The following is an 11,007-nucleotide window of genomic DNA, read 5'->3' as shown; positions in this document are numbered from 1 at the left end:
CACCTTCATCTTTTTGATTTTTTTTTTTTTTAGCACATTTTAGCTAAGTCTTTATTGATGCATTTCCTTCTAGAACATTGTTTGGTACCTAAATGACTTAAACTACCTTCAATATGTTTCCTACTTACACATGATTAGAAGGGGTGGAAACAAACTGTGGCCACACAGGGATCTATGGTATGTTAGGCTTGCTTTGGGTGCTGTTAAATAGAGGGAGGGGTGAAGGCACACTAAGGAGCGGGGTGGCTACTGTCAAAGCAAGCAGCAAATGTTCTGTTACGTACTACAAAGGACAGAATGGTAGTTACCCTGTATCTTAATGGGTGCAATTGAATAATGTGAGGCTGTAAGTAGAATTTTGAGATATGACCATTCTAGACTCAAGCTAAGGAACAGTTGTACGGTCATCATCAGAGATGGCCTCTGTTTTGCATTGGACTGTGTGGACAAAACACCATTCTAGGGAACCATGGCCAAGCCTCCTCATTATACAGATGGCTTTAGTATAAAAACCCACAACAGGGGCTGGAGAGATGGCTCAGTGGTGAAGAGTCCTGTCTGCTCTTGTAAAGGTCCTGAGTTCAATTCCCAGCAACCACATGGTGACTCACAACCACTTATACTGAGATCTGGTGCCCTCTACTGACATGCAAGTTAACATGCAGTCAGAGCACTGTATAAATAATAAATAAATAAATCTTAAAAAAAAAAAAACAAAAAAACCAACAGTTCACGTCTTTCTCATGTGCTCTGGAACCGTCTGTGTATTAGTTACTTTGCCTATTGCTGGAACAAAAGGATTTGTTTTGATTCCTGGTTTGAGGGTGCTGTCCCACCCTCCTGGTGGGGAAAGTCATGGCAGCAAGAGCCTGAGGCAGCCAGCTCTGCAATATTAACAGTCAGGAAGCGAGGGGAGACCAGGGCTGACACTCAGGTCTTTTTTATTCAGTCTGAAACCCCAGCTCACAGACTAGTGCAGCCCACGTTAGTGTGGGCCTTCCCAGCTCAATTAACTAGAAACTCCCTCACAGACTTGCCGGGAAGCCTGTTTCCATGGTGATTGTAAATCTCATCAAGTTAATAATCAAGATCAAACATCAGGCTGCCCCCAGGTGCCACGTCTTCCCTCTGTATACAGGAGCTTATTTTGTGCCGTGGAAACAGAAAAAAAAAAAGCATCTTCCCAGGACACCTAGCCCATCAAGGCCTCCTGCTTGCTGGGTGGGGTCTGGCTCTATCCCCTGGATTGCGTGGCACATGGAGACCTTTAGATGTCTCTAGGTTTGGCTGAACACCGCTGTTGATAACCAGCTGATCCCTTAGTCCTTCCGTAGACTGAGCCAGCGCATCAGCAGCTCAGACCTGTTCTGCCTCTCTGTCTTCCTCTCTCTCTCCGTATCCCCTTTCCCATAGTCATCAAGTATTTAAGAACAAATAGCTTTCTGTGAATAAGAGGAATACCCCATGAACTGTGCTAAGTGAATGGGGTGGGGGCAGCCCACAAGCCCAAACCAGAATCTTTCTGCTGTACACTCAGAATACAGTTCCATTCTGTAAGCCTAACTGTGTGGGGGTGTTTCTCTAACTAGCACACAGCAGGGTCTGCTGGACATCAGTTCTGACCCTGCTGGCATGTATATAGCACCAGACCCCACAGGATGAGGGCTCGGTCCCATAAGACTGTCCCCAACCTCAGGCCAGTTGCAAAGATGGTAACCAGATAAAAATGAGGATTTTTTTCTTCCTTCCTTCCTTGCTTCCTTCCTTCCTTCCTTGCTTCCTTCCTTCCTGTCTGTCTTTTCAGGAGCATCATGTTTATTTTTCAACGTTTTCCCTCTTTTTTTTTTACTCTTCTTTCACACAATACATTCTGACTGCAGTTTCTCCTCCTCCGACTCCTTCCGGTTTCCCACCACCACCTCTTCTCCCCTAGATTCACTGCTCCTGTTTCCCTTCAGAAAAGAGCAAGCTTTTTTTGCTCTTTTGACCGTACACGGCGTAACAAGATACAATAAGACTATGCATAAAGCAAGGCTGAACAAGGCAACCCAGTAGGAGGAAAGGGTCCCAACTGCAGGCAAAACAGTCAGAGACACCCCCAACTTTCATTGCTAGGAGTCCCATAAAACCCCCAAACTAACAACCATAACATATAAACAGAGGACCCAGTGCAGACCCCTGCAGGCTCTGTGATGGCCGCCTCTGTCTCAGTGAGCCTCTGTGAGCCCGATCAGTTGATTCTGTGGGCCGTGCTCTCCTGCTGTCTTTGATCCTCTGGCTCCTAAGAGCATCAAGCTGGGGTTTCTGAGCCTGGTTCCAGAGGAGATTTGTAACTCCTGAGCCCATCATCTGGCGTGCTGCTGCCCTCCTGTGCAGAAATCTGGATTAGCATCCTAACCCACGGTAAGAGGAGGTGGCCAAAGGCCAGCCAGCTGTATTAGGTCTGCTTAGATGGCCCCGTGGAGATGGCTGATCTGCAAAATGCCTTTCAAATCACCTACCTGATGCCTCAGGAGCAAGTGAAATGGCCACTACTGCAGGTCACTAGATTGGGGGCGGCTCATTACACTCCAGTTAACTGACACTAAAGGTGTAGGGGTTTCCAGAGCCATTAGGTGTCATTTTCTTTTAAGTATACTGTAACAGGCCCAAGAGCTTAGCACAGCTCTCACCCTGTGAGAGGCACCTTAGAACCCAGCAGGTAAGCCCCAACAGCTGCCAAGAGCTGGAACAACTTAATCCATCAAAGACCTAATCAGTAGGCCCAGGATCTGGGAAAGTCCCTAACTGTACTAACCTTGCCTTTTGGCTTCTGTAGTTACGCTTTCTGCTCACTGTCCTTGCTGACTGAAGTGTGTCAAGCAGGAGGCAGTGTTTGTGCGTAAAAGGCAAAGAAAGAAGGGAGGGGCTGGGGCTGCATGGTTTGGGTGAGTTCTCCATTCATTCGATGGCTGGCAATACAGATTTTCTTTTCAGCTTTAACAGTGTCCATGCGTTCTCCAGTGGAATTACCTGGCAACAATACCTCTCTCGAATGTGACATAGCTGGAGTTTAAACAAGTCTGGTCGGACAAGCCTGTTATTTAGTAGCGGGGTCCACAGCTTTTATATATATATATATATATATATATATATATATATATATATATATATATATATATATATATATATTTGTATTGATGAGAGGATAATTCCTTAGGCTTATCATAGCAAATGGAGTTTATTCAGACAAGTAAAACAAAACCAAACAATACATAAATGACACAGTTGGAAGAACAGAATGGCAGCCAGCACTGTAATCTGAAGGTGCAGAGCATGGACTTACAGTTAATAGCTACTCAGTCCATTCCAGGGCTTGCTGAAGCCAGTGATCTCCAGGTTCTGCCCTTGAATGCTACCTATATTGGCTGGATATATTGGGTCATTTTGTTGGACTCCATTCCAAAGCCATGGCTTTCTGTAGATATTATCCACAGGACTTACACTGACATCTTGTTTTGGGTTTTCCAATGACTAGATTGTGCTGGTTTTCTATTACTGCTATGACACAAAATTAGTAGTTTAAAATAATGCTAGTAAGCCAGGCCTGGTGACAACAGCCTACAGTAATAGCTACTGGAGGCCGAAGGATAGAAAACCCAGGGCTCTTTGTGCTATTTATAGAATGAAAATCTCTCTCTCTCTCTCTCTCTCTCTCTCTCTCTCTCTCTCTCTCTCTCTTCCTACACACACACACTAGCGCACGCACGCATGCACACATGCACAGAAAGAGGACTTCAGAAATGGCTTACAGGCTGCTCTCCAACAATGGCTGCCTATGAACAGAAAGTCCAAGAATCCAATGGTTATTCAGTCCACAAGGCAGGCTGTCTCGGCCGGTCCTCTATATACACTGGAATCCCAGAGAAGAAAGCTCTAATGCCAGTGAAGGAACGGATGTGCTAGCAAGGTGAGGGGAGCAGGCAAAGAACAGAACCTTCCTCCTTCTAGGTCAGCATTTCTCTACCTATGGGTCTTAACCCCTTTGGGGGTAGATCTACCCTTTCACAGGGATCAGATATATCAGATATCCTGAATATCAGATATTTACATTACAGCTCATAACAGTAGCAAGATTACAGTTATGAAGTAGCAATAAAAATAATTTTATGGTTGGGGGTCACCACAATATAAGGAACTGTATTAAAGAGCAGCATTAGGAAAGCTAAGAAACACTCTTCTATGTCCCATCAGAAAGTATGGGCCAGGTTAAAGGTGCGTCTTCCCACCTCAAGATCTGAATTAGAGGCATCTGTCTTCCCGCCTGAAGATCCATTTACAGGCTTATGTCTTCCTACCTCAAGGGGTCCAGATTAAAAGTGAGTCTACCCACTTCAAACCAAGCAAAAAACCTCTCACAGGTGTCCCCTCCATTTCTGGATTGTAGTTCATTCCAGATGTAATCAGGTGGAGAGCCAAGAACAGCCATCACAAGGGCAGGATGGCTCAGTAAGTAAAGATAGGTACCGGCCGCTGAGCCAGATGACCTGAGTTCAATCCCTGGGATCCACAGCTGTGGAAGGAGAGAACTGACCCCTGAAAATGGTCTTCTGACCTCCAGATACACTCTGTGGTACAGAAATAAATAAACAAATTAGATAAATGTAATTTAAAAAATTTTTTATTTAGAAGTGCAGAGGATGTAGCTCTGTTGAGCCCTGTGCTTTGATATAGCTGCAGCCATTTCTGTATTCATCTTCCATTTTGTTTACGAGGTGAAATTAAATACAAAAACTTTAACTTTCTACCTCGGCTTCCAGAATTTCGTCCTTACTTATTAAATAGTTCTTTTAGATAGATGTACAGTTTTCAATAATGCATCTCTGTTGACTTGTACATGTTGCTTTCGGTTTGTTTCTTCAGCAATGTGGTTTTGTCATGTGTGTGTGTACGTGTGTGTGCACGTGTGTGTGTGTGTGTACGTGTGTGTGTGTACGTGTGTGTATGTGTGTGTGTGTGTGTGTGTGTGTAACTGAATGATGACTCGAGCAACACACGTTATTTTCAGTTATCTTCATTGTAAACAACAAATATAAATTTATCTGTGACACCTCAGCTACAAAGAAATGCCAACACTGGCCCTGCCCACAGTGCCTTGGACTCCCAGGTCTCCACACACATCCACTCTCCTCTGAGTCGTGTGCATCCATGTCATGAAGAGTCAGGAGTGATAAGTAGGACATGGGGGAGGGAGGTTCTAGAGAGACGGCTCGGTGGTTAAATGCGGTTGCTGTTCTTGCAGAGAGGACCAGGGTTCAGTTCCCAGAACCCACATGATAGCTCACAGCCATCTGTAACTCCAGTCCCAAAGGATCTCATGAAGACACTAGGCAGGCAGGTCTGTGAATTGGCCAAAGTCATTCAGTTACACACACACACACACACACACACACACACACACACACACACACACGCCACATATATACTACTAATAGTATTAGTTCCTATTAGTACAAGTTCACTAAAATAATTTCTTGTAAATCTGATGAAGAGAACTAAACAAAGCAACAAATCCAAATGAACAGAAGAAAGTTAAACAAAACATCCGAACAACGGTTCACTGTGAAGCACGAGCCGGGGCTGGTGTACGCCTCAGAGGTACAGCAGCTCCTTAGCATGCAGAAGGCTTCGGATTCTATCCTCATTACCAGCATTGAAGAAAAAAAGTAAATGGACAACAAGGACATTAAAAAAAGATGCTCAGCATCCTGGAGTCTACAAGACACTATCATACACCCAGAGAGGGCAGCTAATGGGAAGCTCTAATACCAAATGTCGGCGAGGACTCAGAGCAAATGCAACTCAGGGTTACTGGCAGGAGTGGACCCTCCTCCACACCTTCTGGAATCCAGAGGTAAAGGTATGGAAGTGGCCCGCAGTGGCAGAGATGGCTGCTAAAGGGCTGCAGGCCAAAGCTGCTAGCAGGAGCGCAAATGTGTTGCCACCCACTGGCAGCTGAGCCAGAAGAAAAAAGCTCTGGACAGAGGGAGAAAAGCCCCCTGCTGTGGCCTCTGGCACCCTTCCTTGTCAGGGCCAGACAATGGCACCAGGTGACAGAGGACCCACGGTCATCTCGGTTCAGTTCCAGGGTTGCAGAGGAGAGGAGTGCTCCCTTGCCTAGCCCATCATCTATGTCCTGGCAAGTCAAAACACTCAAGAACAGCTGGGTGTGGTGGCACAGGCCTTTAATCCCAGCACTCGGGAGGCGGATCACTGTGAGTTCAAGGCCAGCCTGGTCTACAAAGCAAGTCTAGGGCAGCCAAGGCTACACAGAGAAAGCCTGTCTGGATCAAGAATTCAAGACTTGCCTCTGCTACATAGTGAGTTTAAGGATAGGCTGAGCAACATGAGACCTTGTCTCAAGAAAGCAACCAACTTCACTAATAGAAAACAAAACCTCTAAAATAATTTCAAAGACCTTCCAATTAAGACAGAATCATTTTGGAAGCTCTTGGGTGCGTGAGACCGGTACCCACAGCAGCTCCCCGACACCAGCTGTCTGTCCGTGATGGCTGCTCTGGGGCTTCTCATTTAGGATTTGGCTCTGTACAGCAACATTTATCCTTAATACATAAGCATGATGCAACACTGGCTAAAAATAAGAAAAATAAAAGGCTTGATGAAATAAAGCAAATGAGGACCATAAAATGGTAATTCTATAAATTTGATTCAAGATGATCTTTATTCACCAGACTCAAATTGCATCCAGCTAATCAAAATGTTTGTGTGGCTCATGACAAAGCCTCTTGTATAGCAGAAACCAAAGCGATGAAGAGAAAAATACAGTGGTGGCCATTGCGTGCAGTTTGGCCTTTCATCGTCAAGAATAAAGACATTCATAGCCCCTCTTGTAATTTGCAGGATGGCACACATGGGCACATCTCATCATTTAAACACAAAACCATGGAAGTTCAAAGAGAAACTAACGTCTTTCTTTTTAAGTGCAAAAAGCATAAATTCGAAACATTCATTTAGGAAACAGTTTTTGTCTATTTCTGATGGCACAATGAGTCATTACATTTCATACATTTTAATATACAGTACGTTCATCCCTGTGCCAAAATGACATGTTATTTTAAAACTTATCTGTTAACACAGTATGCCTTTCCCTTGCCTTACATAATTAAACATTTTGCTATTTGGTATATGAGAGAAATTAAGACTCTTACATTATAGGCATTATGGGTCTTAACTACCCATGCACCTACAGAAATTTTTATTTTATTTAAAAAAAATAAGTCACTACTTTATTGTATAATTTACATAATGATTCAGACGATTTCAAGGTAATGGGGGTTGGTGGCACAGGCCTGCAGAACCCGCACACTGAAAGCAGAGGTGGGAGATTCCTGAGTTTGTGGCCAGCCTGGGCTACATGGTAAGACCATGTCTTAGAAAGTTAACTTCAGTGTTGGGGAGAGTTATGCAGGGGAAATATTCTCCGGTCAAGGTTCCTGGATTGAGAGTCAAGGAAACTGGTGCAAGAGACTTGAGTGCCCTTAAGATGTGGCAAGACCGGTGAGGCTTATGGGTGAGACTCCTAGTCCCCTGCGCTGGAGGGACGGCAGTCTATAGGGCTCAAGACAGTCCTAGTCCCCTGCTCTGGACGGAAGCAGTCTATAGGGCTCAAGATGGTCCTAGTCCCCTGCTCTGGAGGGACAGCAGTCTATAGGGCTCAAGACGGTCCTAGTCCCCTGCTCTGGAGGGACGGCAGTCTATAGGGCTCAAGACAGTCCTAGTCCCCTGCTCTGGACGGAAGCAGTCTATAGGGCTCAAGACGGTCCTAGTCTCCTGCGCTGGAGGGACGGCAGTCTATAGGGCTCAAGACGGTCCTAGTCTCCTGCGCTGGAGGGACAGCAGTCTATAGGGCTCAAGACGTTTTCTCCTGTGAGCCTGGCACCCTCTCCTACTTCCATTTTTGTATGACTCTTTCTAGTTTCCTCCCTGAGAGCCACAGTTTCTTTGGGACTCAAGCTATTTAGGTTTCCTTTATGAGGTGCCAGCTTTCCCTGTACACACAGGGTGGGGACCACCCACTATCTGTACACGGCGTGGCTGATCCCCACTGTCTGCTGAGCTAATGAAACAGCAGATACACATGAGGCCTGGAGAACAAAAGGAAGTTAGATCCTGCTGCTCACCGTTCACCAGGTTGCTCTGCCTGGGACCCTGGGTGTCTTAGTCACTGCTCTATTGCTGTGAAGAGACACCGTGACCAAGGCAGCGCTTACAAAGGGAAGCATGTAATCGGGGCTGGCTCACAGTTTCAGAGGCTTAGTCCATTCTCTGGGTTTCGCATGGACTTTGGAAACCTCAAAGCCGACCCTCAGTGACACACCTCCTCTAACAAGGCCACACTTCCTAATGTTTCTCAAGAAGTGTAGGGGCTGGAGAGATGGCTCAGAGTTTAAGGACGCTGACTGTTCTTCCAGAGGTCCTGAATTCAATTCTCGGCAACTACATGGTGGCTCACAACCATCTGTAATGTGATCTGATGCCCTCTTCAGGCCTGCAAGTGTACAAGCAGGCAGAGTAAGCACTATGTACATAATAGTAAATAAATACATCTTAAAAAAAAAAAAAAAAGAAGTGTCACTTCCTGATGACTAAGCATTCAAAATGTACGAGCCTTTGGGGGACATTCTTATTCAAACCACCGCATGAAAGACAGATTCACCAAATACTAGTCCATTTGAGAGGACGTTGTAGGTGATTTTGCCACTCTCTTATTTACTAGGAAATGTGCCCCTTACAACATCATTGAGGAAAAAAATAAAAATAAAAAAAGACTCCCTACCTGACATGTGTTTATTGTCCTATCCCGTCTATTCCTAACCTTGGGGAAGAACTATTTTCAAAAGACCAGTCCATACTGCTTTCATTTACCCTGGACTTCCCTGTCCACTCTCTCAGGAGCCCAGATGCAGGCATGCTGGACTCCACTCCAAACCCTACAATGACCGGCTTTAGGTCTGATGGATTTGTAGGGTGCTGGCTGTCCCTTTCTGATGTATGTATCTTAAGTTTATAAAATTATCTTGGGACTCCTCTGGCTTTTTTTTTTTTTTTTTTTTTCCCAAGACAGAGTTTATCTGTGTCGCCCTGTCTGTCCTGGAACTGGACAGAAGAGCAAAGATTAAAGGCACGAGTCACCACGCCCAGCTCACTTTCTTGTTTGATTGGTTTTGAAATATGGCCTCATATTATAGCTCAAGCTGGCATGGAACCATGGTGCCATCAGGCCTTGAACTCGTGTCAGTCCTGCCTCACCTTTCTGAGCGCCGGCATTACGGGCAGGAAGCTCAGCATCTGGCTGGTGTTCCAGCCCTCGTCATCCCTGTCCTGAGAGGAATCTGATCTGCCCACATTGTCAACCTGCCCGCCAATACCTCCGCTGCTTAAGTGTCAAGGCTTTCTGAAGTCGGGCACCAAGCTACTACTACTGTTTTAGCATTTGTCACCCCAAACCTGCTACTGTAGTCAAGTCACCACAGCAAAGCCTTTAATCCGTACCCCTTCACCTGCTCAGGTCCCACCCCACCCCGCGCTACTACTGTCTTGGCAAATCCTCTGTTTGCTCTCTGGCTTCCTCTCTCTTAGGAGAGTAGAGGTCACCTAACAAGCTGCCCAACTCGTTCGCAGGAGCTTAGGTGGCAGTGTGAGTGAAATCCACCCGGGGGGGGGGGGTGGTGGATTTTGAAGAGGGTTGCTAACCATTTGGGGGGACCGCTCCCTGGTGATTAGATGAGGTACGCAAAACAAAAAACCAAGGACCCCCCACTTCCTTATTTATTTTTCGAAACAAGAAAAAAACTCATAGGAATACAATGTATATAACAACATACACACATATATATACATTATAAATATATATATTATAACAATAACAGCACGGATTCTGTTCATTTTACCCCACTTCAGTAGTAAAGGTTGATTTTTACACTTCATTAGCGTCTACTCATTGTATAAAGTAATGAGGTTCATGACACTGATATCGCGTACTTTGACCGTACACATTCTCCTTAAGCTCCCCTCCCCCATTTGTCTCCTTTCCAAAGTAGCCTTCTTGCTATTTTTTCCTTTTTAAATATTATTTTATTTTATTTTATTTTTGGTTTTTCAAGACAGACTTTCTCGGTGTACTAACCCTGGCTGTCCTGTACTCACTACGTGTACCAGGCTGGCCTCGAACTCACGAAGATTTCCCTGCCTCTGCCTCCTCCCGAGTGCCCTGCTGATTTATTAATTTTTTTAAAAAATTATGTGTATGTGTGTGTCTGTGTATCCCGCAGATCCCCCCACCCCACCCCCGGGAACTGGAGTTAAGGACAGTTGTGAGCCCAATCGAACCCGCGTTCTCGGCAAGAACTCGCCAGTCTCTCCCTTGTATTTTCATAAAGTACAGTGTTTTTAAGTTCTGTAACGAGGAAAGGGGACTCTCAAAGGGCATATGGCCCGCAAGTCATAATTCGGGCCTGGTCGAGTGTTCGATTTTCTTTCTGGTTTTAAGAAATAAACTGGTATTTGAAGCTTTCTAGCGCGTTTGGTTTTAAACGCTGAAACCTTTAAGAGGGAAGGAAAGGAAACAAACGCAGCTTGCATCTCGAGTCCCCTAGGCTGCGGGCCCTCGCGCCATCGGAAGGGCGGGTCGGGGAGCGGGGTTCGCTTCCCGGAGGCGGGGCGGGGGGCGGGTGGAGGGTGGAGGAAGGCACGGCAGCCGCGGGGTCTCTCGGTCCGCTGGTCGCCGCTCCTCCCCAGTCCCACCCCTGCCGCTTCCCCGCAGGCTCGGCCGGGTGAGCAGCGTCCCGCAGAGCCCCTCTCGGACCCTTCGGTCCCCGGACACCGGCCCGTGGCCTGTCTAAAATTGCGGGAGGCTGGGGTGGAAACGGCGCCCGTAGGCGGCGGTTGCGCATGCTCCATGACGTTTCCCCGGGTCTGATAGAGCATTCGCGAAGTCGCCACAGCGGA

Source organism: Acomys russatus, chromosome 1 (genome assembly GCF_903995435.1).
Source record: "Acomys russatus chromosome 1, mAcoRus1.1, whole genome shotgun sequence".
In the NCBI taxonomy this organism is placed as follows: Eukaryota; Metazoa; Chordata; class Mammalia; order Rodentia; family Muridae; genus Acomys; species Acomys russatus.
This window is presented reverse-complemented; position numbering follows the sequence as displayed.